This window comes from Leucopleurus acutus (assembly GCF_964270905.1).
Source record: "Leucopleurus acutus genome assembly, chromosome: 12".
Classification (NCBI taxonomy): Eukaryota; Metazoa; Chordata; class Mammalia; order Artiodactyla; family Delphinidae; genus Leucopleurus; species Leucopleurus acutus.
The window spans coordinates 21,739,068-21,758,227 of NC_139154.1; the positions used below are offsets into that span (position 1 = coordinate 21,739,068).

The 19,160-nt window shown below is 39.6% G+C and overlaps 1 protein-coding gene and 1 pseudogene across 2 annotated transcripts in view; one reads left to right on the forward strand and one right to left on the reverse strand.

Moving 5' to 3' along the window:
• IL1R1 (interleukin 1 receptor type 1) overlaps window positions 1-18,756 on the forward strand; it is a 178,887-nt gene extending 160,131 nt beyond the window's left edge. The window contains exon 10 of the transcript XR_014326645.1: window positions 18,693-18,756. The gene's annotated coding sequence lies outside the window, so the exon portion shown is untranslated. The remainder of the gene's footprint in view (window positions 1-18,692) is intronic.
• LOC309969427 (elongation factor 1-alpha 1-like) lies at window positions 11,191-16,459 on the reverse strand (annotated as a pseudogene). The gene is made up of 3 exons: window positions 16,431-16,459; window positions 13,285-13,354; window positions 11,191-12,457 (listed from the first exon to the last, which is right to left on the reverse strand). The product of its transcript is annotated as an elongation factor 1-alpha 1-like (transcript).
• Window positions 18,757-19,160: the final 404 nt, after the last annotated feature.

Sequence of the window (19,160 nt, forward strand, 5' to 3'; positions counted from 1 at the left end):
CTTACAAAAACAAATCCAAAACAGTTAAAAAAAATGGCAATAAAAAATACATATTGATAATGACCTTAAATGTAAACAGATTAAATGCTCCAACCAAAAGACAGACTGGCTGACTGGATACAAAAACAAGACCTGTATTTATACTGCCTACAAGAGACCCACTTAAGATCTAGAGATGTATACAGACTGAAGGTGAGGGGATAGAAAAAGATATTCCAAGCAAATGGGAATCAAAAGAAAGCTGGAGTAGCAATACTTATATCAGACAAAATAGACTTTAAAATAAAGACTGTTCCAAGAGACAAAGAAGGACACTACATAATGATCAAGGGATCAATCCAAGAAAAGGATTTAACAATTGTAAATATATATGCACCCAACATAGGAGCACTTTAATATATAAGGGAAATGTTACCAGACATAAAAGGAGAAATTGACCGTAGGGCACTAATAGTGGGGGACTTTAACATCCCACTTACATCAATGGATGGAACATCCAGACTCAATATCAATAAGGAAACTCAGGCCTTAAATGACACAGTAGACCAGATGGACTAAACTGATAATTATTGAGTATTCCATCTGAAAGCAGCAGAATAAACATTCTTTTCAAGTGCACATGGAACTTGTCCAGGATAGATCACACATTGGGCCACAAAGCAAGCCTTGGTAAATTTAAGAAAACTGAAATCATATCAAGCATCATTTCTGACCACAACACTATGAGGTTAGAAATCAACTACAAGAAAAAAAAACCGCAAAAATATGTGGAGGCTAAATAATATTCTACTGAAGAACCAGTGGACCACTGAAGAAATCAAAGAGAAAACTCAGAAAAAGCTAGAAACAAATAAAAACAAAAACGTGTTGATCCAAAATCTTTGGGAGGCAGCAAAAGCGGTTCTAAGAGGGAAGTTTATAGCAATACAATCTTACCTCAGGAAACAAGAAAAGTCTCCAACAACCTAACCTTACACATAAAGCGACTATACAAAGAGGAACAGGCGGAGATCACCTTCCTCCCCACAGATACACCAGAAATACATCTACACGTGGAACAACTCCTACAGAACACCTACTGAATGCTGGCAGAAGACCTCAGACCTCCCAAAAGGCAAGAAAGCCCAGATGTACCAGGGTAGGGCAAAAGAAAAAAGAATAAACAGAGACAAAAGGATAGGGACGGGACCTGCACCAGTGGGAGGGAGGTGTGAAGGAGGAAAGGTTTCCACACACTAGGAAGCCCCTTCGTGGGCGGAGACTGCGGGTGGCGGAGGGGGAAGCTTTGGAGCCGCAGAGGAGAGCGCAGCCACAGGGGTGAGGAGGGCAAAGTGGAGAGATTCCCGCACAGAGGATCAGGGCCGACCAACACTCACCAGCCGGAGAGGCTTGTCTGCTCACCCACCGGGGCGGGCACAGCTGGGAGTTGAGGGTTGGGCTTCGGTCGGAGCGCCGGGAGAGGACTGGGGTTGGCAGGATGAACAGAGCCTACAGGGGGTTAGTGCGCCACGGCTAGCCGGGAGGGAGTCCAGGGAAAAGTCTGGACCTACCGAAGAGGCAAGAGACTTTCTCTTCCCTCTTTGTTTCCTGGTGCGCGAGGAGAGGGTATTAAGAGCGCTGCTTAAAGGAGCTCCAGAGACGGGCGTGAGCCGCGGCTAACAGCGCGGACCCCAGAGACGGGCATGAGACGCTAAGGCTGCTGCTGCTGCCACCAAGAAGCCTGTGTGCGAGCACAGGTCACTATCCACACCCCACTTCCGGGGAGCCTGTGCAGCCCACCACTGCCAGGGTCCCGGGATCCAGGGACAACTACCCCAGGAGAACGCACATCATGCCTCAGGCTGGTGCAATGTCACGCCAGCCTCTGCCACAGCAGGCTCGCCCTGCACTCCGTGCCCCTCCCTCCCCCCGGCCTGAGTGAGCCAGAGCCCCCGAATCAGTGGCTCTTTTAACCCCATCCTGTCTGAACGAAGAATAGATGCCCTCTGGCAACCTACATGCACAGGCGGGGCCAAATCAAAAGCTGAGCCCCTGGGAGCTGTGAGAACAAAGAAGAGAAAGGGAAATCCCTCCCAGCAGCCTCAAAAGCAGCAGATTAAAGCTCCACAATCAACTTGATGTACCCTGCATCTGTGGAATACATGAACAGACAACGAATCATCCCAAATTAAGGAGGTGGACTTTGAGAGCAAGATTTATGATTTTTTTCCCCTTTTCCTCTTTTTGTGAGTGCGTATGTGTATGCTTCTGTGTGAGATTTTGTCTGTATAGCTTTGCTTCCACCATTTGTCCTAGGGTTCTACCCATCCATATTTTTGTTTTGTTTTGCTTTGGTTTTTAATTATTTTTTCTTAATTGTTTTTTTATTTTAATAACTTTCTTATATTTTATCTTACTTTATTTTACTTTATCTTTTTTCTTTCTTTTTTCCTTCCCTCCCTCCCCCTCCCTCTCTCCCTTCTTTCTTTCTTTCTTCTAATTCTTTCTTTCTACTTTTTCTCCCTTGTATTCTGAGCCGTGTGGATGAAAGGCTCTTGGTGCTGCAGCCAGGAGTCAGTGCTGTGCCTCTGAAGTGGGAGAGCCAACTTCAAGACACTGGTCCACAAGAGACCTCCCAGCTCCACATATCAAATGGCGAAAATCTCCCAGAGATCTCCATCTCAACACCAGCACCCAGCTTCACTCAACAACCAGCAAGCTACAGTGCTGGACATCCTATGCCAAACAACTAGCAAGACAGGAACACAAACCCACCCATTAGCAGAGAGGCTGCCTGAAATCATATTAAGTCCCCAGACACCCCAAAACACACCACCAGACATGGACCTGCCCACTAGAAAGACAAGATCCAGCCTCATCCACCAGAACACAGGCACTAGCCGCCTCCACCAGGAAGCCTACACAACCCACTGAACCAACCTTAGCCACTGGGGACAGACACCAAAAACAATGGGAACTACAAACCTGCAGCCTGCAAAAAGGAGACCCCAAACACAGTAAGATAAGCAAAATGAAAAGACAGAAAAACACACAGCAGATGAAGGAGCAAGGTAAAAACCCACCAGACCTAACAAATGAAGAGGAAATAGGCAGTCTACCTGAAAAAAATTCAGAATAATGATAGTAAAGATGATCCAAAATCTTGGAAATAGAATAGACAAAATGCAAGAAACATTTAACAAGGACCTACAAGAACTAAAGATGAAACAAACAATGATGAACAGCACAGTAAATGAAATTAAAAATACTCTAGATGGGATCAACAGCAAACAACTGAGGCAGAAGAACAGATAAGTGACCTGGAAGATAAAATAGTGGAAATAACTACTGCAGAGCAAACTAAAGAAAAAAGAATGAAAAGAACTGAGGACAGTCTCAGAGACCTCTGGGACAACATTAAATGCACTAACATTCAAATTATAGGGGTTACAGAAGAAGAAGAGAAAAAGAAAGGGAATGAGAAAATATTTGGAGAGATTATAGTGGAAGACTTCACTAATATGGGAAAGGAAATAGTTAATCAAATCCAGGAAGCACAGAGAGTCCCATACAGGATAAATCCAAGGAGAAATACACCAAGACACACATTAATCAAACTGTCAAAAATTAAATACAAAGAAAACATATTAAAAGCAGCAAGGAAAAAACAACAAATAACACACAAGGGAATCCCCATAAGGTTAACAGCTGATCTTTCAGCAGAAACTCTGCAAGCCAGAAGGGACTGGCAGGACATATTTAAAGTGATGAAGGAGAAACACCTGCAACCAAGATTACTCTACCCAGCAAGGATCTCATTTAGATTTGATGGAGAAATTAAATCCTTTACAGACAAGCAAAAGCTGAGAGAGTTCAGCACCACCAAACCAGCTTTACAACAAATGCTAAAGGAACTTCTCTAGACAAGAAACACAAGAGAAGGAAAAGACCTACAATAACGAACCCAAAACAATTAAGAAAATGGGAACAGGAACATATATATCGATAATTACCTTAAATGTAAATGGACTAAATGCTCCCACCAAAAGACACAGATTGGCTGAATGGATACAAAAACACGACCCATATATATGCTGTCTAAAAGAGACCCACTTCAGACCTAGAGACACATACAGACTGAAAGTGAGGGGATGGAAAAAGATATTTCATGCAAATGGAAACCAAAAGAAACCTGGAGTAGCAATTCTCATATCAGACAGAAGAGACAAAGAAGGACACTACATAATGATGAAGGGATCAATCCAAGAAGAAGATATAACAACTGTAAATATTTATGCACCCAACATAGGAGCACCTCAATACATAAGGCAAGAGCTAACAGCCATAAAAGGGGAAATCGACAGTAACATATTCATAGTAGGGGACTTTAACACCCCACTTTCACCAATGGACAGATCACCCAAAATGAAAATAAGGAAACACAAGCTTTTAATGATACATTAAACAAGACAGACTTAATTGATATTTATAGGACCTTCCATCCAAAAACAACAGAATACACATTTTTCTCAAGTGCTCATGGAACATTCTCCAGGATAGATCATATCTTGGGTCAGAAATCAAGCCTCGGTAAATTTAAGAAAATTGAAATTGTATCAAGTATCTTTTCCGACAACAACACTGTGAGACTAGATATCAATTACAGGAAAAGATCCATAAAAAATACAAACACATGGAGGCTAAACAATACACTACTTAATAACGAATAGATCACTGTAGAAATCAAAGACAAAATTAAAAACTGTCTAGAAACAAATGACAATGGAGACACGATGACCCAAAATCTATGGGATGCAGCAAAAGCAGTTCTAAGAGGGAAGTTTATAGCAATACAATCCTATCTTAAGAAACAGGAAACATCTCGAATAAACAACCTAACCTTGCACCTGGAGCAATTAGAGAAAGAAGAACAAAGAAACGCCAAAGTTAGCAGAAGGAAAGAAATCATAAAAATCAGATCAGAAATAAATGAAAAAGAAATGAAATAATGATAGCAAAGATCAATAAAACTAAAAGCTGGTTCTTTGAGAAGATAAACAAAATTGATAAACCATTAGCCAGACTCATCAAGAAAAAAAGGGAGAAGACTCAAATCAATAGAATTAGAAATGAAAAAGGAGAAGTAACAACTGACAATGCAGAAATACAAAAGATCATGACAGATTACTACAAGCAACTCTATGCCAATAAAATGGACAACCTGGAAGAAATGGACAAATTCTTAGAAAGGCACAACCTGGCAAGACTGAATCAGGAAGAAATAGAATATATGAACAGACCAATCACAAGCACTGAAATTGAAACTGTGATTAAAAATCTTCCAACAAACAAAAGCCCAGGGCCAGACGGCTTCACAGGTGGATTCTATCAAACATTTAGAGAAGAGCTAACACCTATCCTTCGCAAACTCTTCCAAAATATAGCAGATGGAGGAACACTCCCAAGTTCATTCTATGAGGCCACCGTCACCCTGATACCAAAACCAGACAAGGATGTCACAAAGAAAGAAAACTACAGGTCAATATCACTGATGAACATAGATGCAAAAATCCTCAACAAAATACTAGCAAACAGAATCCAACAGCACATTAAAAGGATCATACACCATGATCAAGTAGGGTTTATTCCAGGAATGCAAGGATTCTTCAATATACACAAATCAATCAACGTGATACACATTAACAAAGTGAAGGAGAAAAACCATATGATCGTCTCAATAGATGCAGAGAAAGCTTTTCACAAAATTCAATGCCCATTTATGATTAAAAACCCTGCAGAAAGTAGGCATAGAGGGAACTTTCCTTAACATAATAAAGGCCATATATGACAAACCCACAGCCAACATCGTCCTCAATGGTGAAAAACTGAAAGCATTTCCACTAAGATCAGGAACAAGACAAGGTTGCCCACTGTGACCACTCTTATTCAACATAGTTTTGGAAGTTTTAGCCACAGCAATCAGAGAAGAAAAGGAAATAAAAGGAATCCAAATCGGAAAAGAAGAAGTAAAGCTGTCACTGTTTGCAGATGACATGATACTATACATAGAGAATCCTAAAGATGCTACCAGAAAACTACTAGAGCTAATCAACGAGTTTGGTAAAGTAGCAGGATACAAAATTAATGCACAGAAATCTCTGGCATTCCTATGCACTAATGATGAAAAATCTGAAAGTGAAATCAAGAAAACACTCCTATTTACCACTGAAACAAAAAGAATAAAACACCTAGGAATAAACCTACCTAAGGAGACAAAAGACCTGTATGCAGAAAATTATAAGACACTGATGAAAGAAATTAAAGATGATACAACTAGATGAAGAGATATACCATGTTCTTGGATTGGAAGCATCAACACTGTGAAAACGACTCTACTACCCAAAGCAATCTACAGATTCAATGCAATCCCTATCAAACTACCACTGGCATTTTTCACAGAACTAGAACAAAAAATTTCACAATTTGTATGGAAACACAAAAGACCCCGAATAGCCAAAGCAATCTTGAGAAAGAAAAACGGAGCTGGAGGAATCAGGCTCACTGACTTCAGACTATACTACAAAACTACAGTAATCAAGACAGTATGGTACTGGCACAAAAACAGAAATATAGATCAATGGAACAGGACAGAAAGCCCAGAGATAAACCCACACACATATGGTCACCTTATCTTTGATAAAGGAGGCAGGAATGTACAGTGGAGAAAGGACAGCCTCTTCAATAAGTGGTGCTGGGAAAACTGGACAGGTACATGTAAAAGTATGAGATTAGATCACTCCCTAACACCATACACAAAAATAAGCTCAAAATGGATTAAAGACCTAAACGTAAGGCCAGAAACTATCAAACTCTTAGAGGAAAACATAGGCAGAACACTCTATGACATAAATCACAGCAAGATCCTTTTTGACCCACCTCCTAGAGAAATGGAAATAAAACCAAAAATAAACAAATGGGACCTAATGAAATTTCAAAGCTTTTGCACAGCAAAGGAAACCATAAACAAGACCAAAAGACAACCCTCAGAATGGGAGAAAATATTTGCAAATGAAGCAACTGACAAAGGATTAATCTCCAAAATTTATAAGCAGCACATGCAGTTCAATAACAAAAAAACAAACAACCCAATCCAAAAATGGGCAGAAGACCTAAACAGACATTTCTCCAAAGAAGATATACAGACTGCCAACAAATACATGAAAGGATGCTCGACATCATTAATCATTAGAGAAATCCATATAAAAACTACGATGAGATATCATCTCTCACTAGTCAGAATGGCCATCATCAAAAAATCTAGAAACAATAAATGCTAGAGAGGGTGTGGAGAAAAGGGAACCCTCTTGCACTGTAGGTGGGAATGTAAATTGATACAGCCACTGTGGAGAACAGTATGGAGGTTCCTTAAAAAACTATAAATAGAACTACCATATGACCCAGCAATCCCACTACTGGGCATATACCCTGAGAAAACCATAATTCAAAAATAGTCATGTACCACAATGTTCACTGCAGCTCTATTTACAATAGCCCAGAGATGGAAACAACCTAAGTGTCCATCATTGGATGAATGGATAAAGAAGATGTGGCACATATATACAATGGAATATTACTCAGCCATAAAAAGAAACGACATTGAGCTATTTGTAATGAGGTGGATAGACCTAGAGTCTGTCATACAGAGTGAAGTAGGTCAGAAAGAGAAAGACAAATACTGTATCCTAACACATATATATGGAATTTAAGGAAAAAAATGTCATGAAGCACCTAGGGGTAAGACAGGAATAAAGACACAGACCTACTAGAGAATGGACTTGAGGATATGGGGAGGGGGAAAGGTAAGCTGTGACAAAGTGAGAGAGAGTCATGGACATATATACACTACCAAACGTAAGGTAGATAGCTAGTGGGAAGCAGCCGCATAGCACAGGGAGATCAGCTCGGTGCTTTGTGACTGCCTGGAGGGTGGGATAGGGAGGGTGGGATAGGGAGGGTGGGAGGGAGGGAGACGCAAGAGGGAAGAGATATGGGAACATATGTATATGTATAACTGATTCACTTTGTTATAAAGCAGAAACTAACACACCATTGTAAAGCAATTATACTCCAATAAAGATGTAAATAAATAAATAAAACGAAGAGGAACAAACAAAACCCAAAGTTAGTAGGAGGAAATCATAAAGATCAAGCAGAAATAAATGAAATAGAAACAAAAAGAAAAGCAAAAATCAATGAAACGAAAAGCTGGTTCTTTGAAAAGAGAAACAAAATGGATTAATCTTTAGCCAGACTCATCAACAAGAAAAGGGAGAGGATTCAAATGAATAAAATTAGAAATGAGAAAGGAGAAATTACAACTGACAACACAGAAATACAAAGGATCACAAGAGACTACAACAACTAACTATATGCCAATAAAATGGACAACCTAGAAGAAATGGATACATTCTTAGAAAGGTACAGTCTCCCAAGACTGAAACAGGATGAAATAGATAATATGAACAGACCAATTACAAGTACTGAAATTGAATCTGTGATTTTAAAAGTCCCAACAAACAAAAGTTCAGGACCAGATGGCTTCACAGGCAAATTCTACCAAATATTTAGAGAAAAGGTTATGCCTATCCTTCTGAAACTATTCCAAAGAATTGCAGAGGAAGGAACACTTCCAAACTCATTCTATGAGGCCACCATCACCCTGATACTAAAACTGGACAAAGATACTACAAAAAAAGAAAACTACAGGCCAATATCCCTGATGAATATAAAGGCAAACATCCTCAAACAATACTAGCAAAACAAATCCAGCAATACATTAAAAGAATCATGATTGAGAGGGATTTATCCCAGTGATGCAAGGATTTTTCAGTATCTGCAAATCAATCAGTGTAATATACCACATTAACAAATTGAATAATAAAAACCATTTAATCATCTCAGTAGATGCAGAAAAAGCTTTTGACAAAAGTTAACACATATTTATGATAAAAACTCTCCAGAAAGTGGGCATAGAGGGAAGCTTCCTTAACATAATAAAGGCCATATATGACAAACCCACAGTTAACATCATACTCAGTGGTGAAAAGCTGAAAGCATTTCATCTAAGATCAGTAACAAGACAAGGATGCCAGCTGTTGCCACCTTTATTCAACAGTTTTGTAAGGTCTAGCCACAGCAATCAGAGAAGAAAAATAAAAGGAACCCAAATTGGAAAGGAAGAAGTAAAACTGTCACTGTTTGCAGATGACATGATACTATACATAGAAAATCCTAAAGATGCTACCAGAAAACTACCAAAGCTCATCAATGAATTTGGTAAAGTTTCAGGATAGAAAAATTAATACACAGAAATCTGTTGCATTTCTATACAGTAACAATGAAAGATCAGAAAGAGAAATTAAGGAAACGATCCCATTTACCGTCTCATCAAAACCAATAAAATACCTAGGAATAATCACACCTAAGGAGGCAAAAGACCTGTACTCCAAAAACTGTAAGATGCTGATAAAAAATTGAATACAACACAAACAGATGGAAATATAGCATGCTATTGAACTGGAGGAATCAATATTGTCAAAATGACTATACTACCCAAAGCAATCTACATATTCATTGCAATCCCTATCAAACTACCAATGGCATTTTACACAGAACTAGAAAAAAAATTTGTATGGAGACACAAAAGACTCCAAATAGCCAAAGCAATCTTGAGAAAGAAAAACCGAGCTGGAGGAATCAGGTGCCCTGATTTCAGACTATACTACAAAGCTACAGTAATCAAAACAGTATGGTACTGGCACAAAAACAGACATATAGATCAATGGAAGAGGAAGGCCCAGAAATAAACCCATGCACCTATGGTCAATTAATATACAACAAAAAGGGAAGCATATACAATGGAGAAAAGATATTCTCTTCAATAAATGGTACTAGGAAAACAGAACTGCTAGATGTAAAAGAATGAAATTAGAACATCCTCTAACACCATATATAAAAATAGACTCAAAATGGATTAAAGACCTAAATATAAAACCAGTTACTGTAAAACTCCTAGAGGAAAACAAAGGCAGAACACCCTTTGACAAAAATTGCTGGAGTATCTTCTTGGATCTTTCTCCTAGAGTAATGAAAGAAAACAAAAATAAAGAAATGGGGACTAATTAAACTTAAAAGCTTTTACACAGCAACAGAAACTGTAAACAAATGAAAAGACAACATACAGAATGGCAGAAAATATTTACAGTTGATGTGACTGACAAGGGATTCATCTCCAAAATATACAAACAGCTCATACAACTCAGTATCAAAAGGCAAACAGCCTCATCAAAAATGGGCAAAAGATCTATGAAGATATCTCTCCAAAGAAAACATACAGATTCCAAAAGGCACATGAAAAGATTCTTAGCATGGCTGATTATTAGAGAAATGCAAATCAAAACTACAATGAGGTATCACCTCACACCAGTCAGAATTTCCATTATTAAAATGTCTGCAAATAACAAATGCTAGAGAGGGGGTGGAGAGAAAGGAACCCTCCTACACTGTTGGTGGGTGTGTAAATTGGTGCAGCCACTATGGAGAACAATATGGAGATTCTTTAAAACTATAAATAGAACTACTACGTGATCCTGCAGTCCTGGTCATCTATTTGGAGAAAACCATAATTGAAAAAGATACATGCACCCCAATGTTCATAGCAGCACTATTTACAATAGCCAAGACATGGAATCAACCTAAATGTCCATCAATAGATAAATGAACAAAGAAGATGTGGTGTATATACATACAATGAAATATTACTTGGTCAAAAAAAAAGAATGAAATAATGCCATTTTCAGCAACATGGATGGATCTAGTGCTTATCATACTAAGTGAAGTAAGCCAGACAGAGACAAATATCATATAATATCACTTATATTTTAAAAATCTTTAAAAAAAGATACAAAACAAAAATAGACCCACAGACACAGAAAAATTTAGGGTTACTAAAGGGGATGTGGGGGGACAGGTATAAATTACGATTGGGGGATTAAGATATACACAGCACTATATATAAAGTAGATAACCAACAAGGACTACTGTATGGCATATATATTTATCTGAATCAATTGACTGTATACCTGAAACTAATGCAAAGTTGTAGTTCAACTATATTTTAATTTAAAAGAAAGAGGGTATTGGGGATAATATTCATTTAGCTTTCTGAACCTTCTGGGCAGACCTGGTGCCTTGTCAACTCCAGCTGCCTTCTCGTCTGCTGCTTTGATGACATCCACAGTTACTGTTTATCTCATGTCATGAACAGCAAATGAACAAGAAGGATAGTGATAGAGGTTCACAACACACATGGGCTTGCCAAGAAGCATATCAACAATGGCAACATCACCAGATTTCAAGAATTTGGGGACATCTTCCAGCTTGTTTTTCCAGACTGATGATCAATCTTCTCTTTCAGCTCAGCAAACCTGTAAGCAATGTGAGCTGTGTGACAGTCCAGCACAGGTGAATATCCAATGCTGATTTGTCCTGGATGGTTCAAGATAATCGCTTGAGCTGTGAAGCCAGATGTTTCCACCGGTGGGTCATTTTTGCTGTCACAAGCCACATTGCCATGACAAACATAGTTGACAGACATGCTCTTGACATTGAAGCCCACATTGTCCCCCGGAAGGGCTTTACTCAAAACTTAATGGTGCATTTCAACAGACTTTACTTCAGTTCTAACAATGACTGGAGCAAAGGTGACCACCATGCCAGGTTTGAGAACGCAAGTCTCCACTCGACCCAAAGGGACAGTACCAGTAACACCAATTTTGTAGACATCCTGGAGGGGCAGATGCAAGGACTTGTCAGTTGGACAAGTTGGTGGCAAGATGCAATCCAGAGCTTCAAGCAGTGTGGTTCCACTGGTATTGACAACTTTACAGATGATTTTCCATCCCTTGAACCATGGCACGCTAGCACTTGGCTCCAGCATGGTTCCACCATTCCAGCCAGAAATTGGCACAAATTCTACTGTGTCACAGTTGTAGCCAATTTTCTTAATGTACGTGCTAAATTCCTTAATAATTTTCTTGTATCTCTTCTGGCTGTAAGGTGACCAGTGGAATCCATTTTGTTAACTCCGGCAATTAGTTCTTTCACGCCCAGAGTGTTAGCCAGAAGGGCATATTCTTGGAGATACCTGCTTCAAATTCACACCACCAGCAGCAACAATCAGGACAGCACAGTCGGCCTGGGATGTGCCTGTAATCATGTTTTTGACAAAGTCTCTGTGTCCTGGGGCATCAATGATGGTCACATAGTACTTGCTGTTCTCGAATTCCCACAGGGAGATGTCAATGGTGATAACATGCTCATGTTCAGCTTTCAGTCTGTCCAAGACCCAGGCATACCGTAAGCAGCTTTTGGCAGGAAAGAGCTCTCTGCAGGAGACACCTCTTGTCCTGTCCCTAACCTTAAACAAAGCACCTCCATATTCTACGCATCTCCAGCCCTAGCACACCTTTCAAATCTTTGGATCACATAATACCTTCCTAATCTGTTAGCTCTTTCCATAGATCAAAGAAGTAGAAATGAAGAATAAGCAATTAACAGATGATGAAATCTCTTCCTTGGCTTTCCCTTCAGTAATCTTGTGAAAAAGCTGCGTGAACAAGATAGCATCTAAAGAAAAATCACAAGAAGTCTATAAGCCTGCAGAAGAGCCTGCATACAGAGGGGCATGGTGACCATTCTGATCCCCTAGCTCAGTGATTAACTGAGATTACACCCTTTTACCCTTTAAAAACTTTCATGGTCAAGCAGAATCTTTGGAGGTGGGTTTTGGGGGACACTGAGTCCACCATCTACCCAGATAGCTAGCATTCTGATGAAAAGCGGCTTTCCTTTCTACCAACATCTCTCTCTCGTGTATTGATTTTCGAGTGGCGAGCAGCTGGATCTGATTCGGTAACAGATGTTTTGGCACCCAATGTGGAGCTGAACTCTCATGATATTTGGGTCCTCTGGGCTTCCTGGAGTAAGGCCACCAGCCACAGCCATGCACCAGGACAGTAGTGATGAGTCAGTTGCTTGTGGCTAGCTGGCCTTCGTGGGGAAATTTCTGGGGAGGTCTTGGCCGCTGACTAAGCCAATTTTTTAGACTCTCCTGGTCTCTTTCCTGCCTGACACCAGCTGCCTTTTTACTTCAGGTTGATAGAAATGAAACTTGCAACTTTAAGAGCTGATGGGCTCTAGATCTGGGTAAATCTGCTGGAGCTAGCACCAGCCAATCTCTCTTACCTGTTCTGTGGCAGCTCGCTGCCCTTTGACCTTGATGAGTGTCAGTCTTCCCTGCCATAGAGTGTCAATTCTTTAAGGGAGCAAAAAAGGTGAGATTCCAAATTGGTCTCTCCACGGGCTTGAGGAGGGTTTGGGTTTGTGACCAGTCTGGTTTGTGAATTTGTGTTTCGTGTCTATCTTTTGTCTTTTGAAATGGGAAAGATTTTTGTTATGAAACGATGACTAAGAGAAAGATGGTATTTTATTGTAACATTGTGTGGCCACAATACTCTTTAGACTCTAGAGAAAAACTGGTTAAGATGAAACTCTTTTTTTTTTTTTTTTTTTGCGGTACGCGGGCCTCTCACTGCTGTGGCCTCTCCCGTTGCAGAGCACAGGCTCCGCACACACAGGCTAAGCAGCCATGGCTCACGGGCCCAGCCACTCCGTGGCATGTGGGATCTTCCCGGACCAGGGCACGAACCCGTGTCCCCTGCATCAGCAGGCGGACTCTCAACCACTGCGTCACCAGGGAAACCCAAGATGAAACTCTTTTGAAACTCCAAAACAGATTCCTTTCCTTATATATGCAATTAGAAAAATCTAGCTTGGAAAAATATCTCTTTAAATTCTGATCCTTAGAGAAGGGCCTTTCTGGGAGAAGTTGTTTTTACCCTTCCTGTGCCTTTGAGATGTAGATGATCTACCTGGGCTCTTAGGAGCTTATATAATCAACGTGTGATCCTTGGACTGAAGGCTTCATCAGCCAAAGTTTAGTTCATAAGCCTTCTAAGGGTTTATCAAGAACAAATAGTAAAGCCTTTATCATCTGAGCAAGCAACGTTTACTCCTTTGTAAACTAGTAAGTTTATATTGTAATACCTGATTCATAACTGAGTTTTTAAATTTATTTTTAAATTTTTATTTTTTAAATGTATTTATTTTTGGCTGTGCTGGGTCTTCATTGCTGCACGCTGGCTTTCTCTAGTTGCAACAAGTGGGGACTACTCTTCATTGCGGTGCGTGGGCTTCTCATTGTGGTGGCTTCTCTTGTTGCAGAGCACGGGTTCTAGGTGTGCGGGCTTCAGTAGTTGTGGCTCGTGGGCTCTAGAGCACAGGCTCAGTAGTTGTGGTGCATGGGCTTAGGTGCCCTGAAGCATGTGGGATCTTCCTGGACCAGGGCTCGAACCCATATCCCCTGCATAGGCAGGTGGATTCTTAATCAGTGCACCACAAGGGAAGTCCCATAACTGAGTTTTTTCAAGTGAACCATGAGAGCTCTAGTGTTGTCTGTTTATATGTCTGAACACATTATACATATGAAATATATCTACCTCTGGAAAATATTATCAAAATTGAATCTATAAAGAGCTCTACTTAACTGACTTAAAAGTAAGCAAGCACTTACAAATTAAATATAAAAGTAGCTAGACAAAATGGCTTTCAGGTTCATGTGAACTGGGAATTATTCAATATTAAGTTGATATCTGGTATTAAGGTTAGTTTAAGTTTGCTGATCTAATGTAGAAATGTCTTTAGAATCATGAACATTAAGTATAATACTTTTATTATACTTGGATTTAATAGAAATAACAAACAAGACCTTGTTATATCTGTTGCAAATCTGTCAGCAAGAAAATTAAATTATTGTGATAAAATTCTTATAAGTAAATTGAATGCAAATGAGGCAAGAGTTTTTGGGTGAATTGTTTAGAAATGATGTTTTAGACATGTGTACTTAAACATAATAACTCCAGATATTTGGTAAATTGAAATCTTAGAGTTATGCCAAATTGAGTTAAATGATGGAAGTTTAATAACTAGGTCATTCCCTCCCAAAAAAGAAATATTGAAATATTACCTGACATTGGCTTCCCTTTTTGGAAAAACTAAAAGTGTTCAGAACTATCGATGAATATGTTTGGTCCCACCCTTAGATATTCTCTATAAGAAAGCACCTATATTTAGAAATTATTATTGGTATTTATGTTTGCCAATCTATTGAATGCTAATGTAGAACACAGTTCATAATTGCTTATTTCTTAGTTTTCACTGGAAACTAAGATTTTAAGAGTTGAGGATTCTATCTTAATCATGTAGCTAAGGCTACTGGAAATAATAAAGAAATACATTTCAGTATACAGTAGGAAAGTAAGATGTGTGTTTTAAAAAAGGAGGTATAAAGGATGGAATTACATTTCATTAAGGGAAAAGTAATTTTGTCTTAGAGCTGGTTGTCTCTAGATGGGAAAAATAAGGGACAAACTATTTGGATACAGAAAGTGATGGAAGTTTTGTGGAAAAGGAATCCTAAGAAAAACGGTTTGTGCATGGATAGAATTGACCAAATTTAGATTTAATTCAATTTAGTAAGCAGATTTTGTTGTTAAAAGTAAGCTGGGGGCTTCCCTGGTGGCGCAGTGGTTGAGAGTTCACCTGCTAATGCAGGGGACACGGGTTCGTGCCCTGGTCTGGGAGGATCCCACATGCCGCGGAGCGGCTGGGTCTGTGAGCCATGGCCGCTGAGCCTGTGTGAACGGAGCATGTGCTCTGCAACGGGAGAGGCCACAACAGTGAGAGGGGCCCGCATACCGCAAAAAAAGAAAAAAAAAAGTAAGCTGGTACAAGACTGGAGTTTAATTTTCTCTCTGTTAAGGGAAGAAGGTTTTCTTGGAGTGTTGCTCTTGATAACAGATTGTGTGAGTTTCTGTGCCTTTAAGTAATTTTTTTGAAAACTTTCTTAAAGCCTTTAGTTAAGTGAATAAGTAATATTTCAGAGTGACCTCATGTGTTTTAAAACCTTTCTGATATATTTAACAAACTTCCCAAATATCAAATTCTAACTAAACTTCTTTTAACCTCCAGCTAACTCTGAGATGTGCTTGCTTCAAAGGAACCCTGAGACATATCAGAGAGGAATGTAAAACTAATTAGGCTTATTTGGTATGTTAAAATTACTTGAGAAACATTCTCAACTGATTGGAGATGAACTTTAGGTTATATAAGTAAATGTCATTAATATAGATATTCCAAAATTTATATGAAATTCCTAAAATCTGCTATGCCCTGATATGTTGTCATAATTCTAGGTGTTATCTTAAAATGTTGCATGTCACAACATCTTGGTTAAGCTCCTTTGTAAAAAACATTGTAATTATATCTCTAACCTTGCGTTTTTAAGCCGGTTGCCATTCATAGACAGTTATGTTTTGCAAAGCATCAGCTTCTTCATCTTCAGGAAGATTCATGGAAAATGACTTTGACAAGTACAGGTAACTGAAAACTTTAAAGCATACAGCTAAAATGGGTAAGAAATTTTAAAGAGTCTAAGGGAAACTGATTTCACAAAACTAAGCAAAAAAGATTACATAGAGAGGAACCATGATGGCGGAGTAGAAGGATGTGCTCTCATTTCCTCTTGCGAAAACACCAGAATCACAACTAGCTGCTGGACAATCATCGACAGGAAGACACTGGAACTCACCAAAAAAGATACCCCACATCCAAAGGCAAAGGAGAAGCCACGATGAGATGGTAGGAGGGGCGCAATCACAGTAAGATAAAATCCCGTAACTGGTGGGTGGGTGACTCACAGACTGGTGAACATTTATACCACAGAAGTCCACCCACTGGAGTGAAGGTTCTGAGCCCCATGTCAGGCATCCCAACCTGGGGGTCTGGCAACAGGAAGAGGAATTCCTAGAGAATCAGACTTTGAAGCCTAGTGGGAATTGACTGCAGGACTTTGACAAGACTGGGGGAAACAGAGACTCCACTCTTGGAGGGCACACACAAAGTAATGTGCGCATCGGGACCCAGGGGAAGGAGCAGTAACCCCGGCGGAGACTGAACCAGACCTACCTGCTAGTGTTGGAGGGTCTCCTGCAGAGGCAGGGGGTGGCTCTGTTTCACCGTGGGGACAAGGACACTGGCAGCAGAAGTTCTGGGAAGTACTGCTTGGCGTGAGCCCTCCCAGAGTCTGTCATTAGCCCCACCAAAGACACCAGGTATGCTGCAGTGTTGGGTTGCCTCACAGCAAACAACCAACAGGGAGGGAACCCAGCCCCATCCATCAACAGTCAAGTGGATTAAAGTTTTACTGAGCTCTTCCCACAAGAGCAACAGTCAGCTCTACCCACCACCAGTCCCTCCCATCAAGCCTCTTAGATAGCCTCATCCACCAGAGGGTAGACAGCAGAAGCAAGAAGAACTACAATCCTGCAGCCTGTGGAACAAAAACCACATTCACAGAAAGATAGACAAGATGAAAAGGCACAGAGCTATGTCTCAGATGAAGGAACAAGATAAAACCCCAGAAAAACAACTAAATGAAGTGGAGATAGACAAACTTCAAGAAAAAGAATTCAGAATAATGATAGTGAAGATGATCCAGGACCTCGGAAAAAGAATAGAGGCAAAGATCAAGAAGATGCAAGATATGTTTAACAAAACCTAGAAGAACTAAAGAACAAACAGATGAACAATACAATAACTGAAATGAAGACTACACTAGAAGAAATCAATAGCAGAATAACTGAGGCAGAAGAATGGATAAGTGATCTGGAAGACAGAATGGTGGAATTCACTGCTGCTGAACAGACTAACGAAAAAAGAATGAAAAGAAATGAAGACAGCCTAAGAGACCTCTGGGACAACATTAAATGACACAACATTCGCATTATAGGGGTCCCAGAAGGAAAAGAGAGAGAGAAAGGATGAGAGAAAATATTTGAAGAGATTATAGTTGAAAACTTCCCTAACATGGGAAAGGAAATAGCCACCCAAGTCCAGAAGCACAGCAAGTCCCATATAGGATAAACTCAAGGAGAAACACGCCAAGACACATAGTAATCAAACTGGCAAAAATTAAAGACAAAGAAAAATTATTGAAAGCAGCAAGGGAAAAATGACAAATAACATACAAGGGAATGCCCATAAGGTTAACAGCTGATTTCTCAGCAGAAACTTCACAAGTCAGAAGGGAGTGGCATGATATATTTAAATATGAAAGGGGAGAACCTACAACCAAGATTACTCTACCCGGCAAGGATCTCATTCAGATTCGATGGAGAAATCAAAAGCTTTACAGACAAGCAAAAGCTAAGAGAATTCAGCACCACCAAACCAGCTCTACAACAAATGCTAAAGGAACTTCTCTAAGTGGGAAACACAAGAGAAGAAAAGGACCTACAAAAACAAACCCAAAACGATTAAGAAAATGGTCATTGGAACATACATATCGATAATTACCATAAACGTGAATGGATTAAATGCTCCAACCAAAAAAAATAGGCTTGCTGAATGGATACAAAAACAAGACCCAAAAACAAGACAAGTCTCTACAAGAGACTCACTTCAGACCTAGGGACACATACAGACTGAAAGTGAGGGGATGGAAAAAGATATTCCATGCAAATGGAAATCAAAAGAAACCTGGAGTAGCTATACTCATATCAGATAAAAGAGACTTTAAAATAAAGACTGTTACAAGAGACAAAGAAGGACACTACATAATGATCAAGGGATCAACCCAAGAAGAAGATATAACAATTATAAATATTTATGCACCCAACATAGGAGCACCTCAATACATAAGGTAACTGCTAACAGCTATAAAATAGCAAATCGACAGTAACACAATAATAGTGGGGGATTTTAACACCTCACTTATACCAATGGGCAGATCATCCAAAATGAAAATAAATAAGGAAACAGAAGCTTTAAATGACATGATAGGCCAGATAGATTTAATTGATATTTATAGGACATTCCATCTAAAAACAGCAGATTACATGTTCTTCTCAAGTGCGCATGCAACATTCTCCAGGATAGATCACACCTTGGGTCACAAATCAAGCCTTGGTAAATTTAAGAAAACTGACATCATATCAAGCATC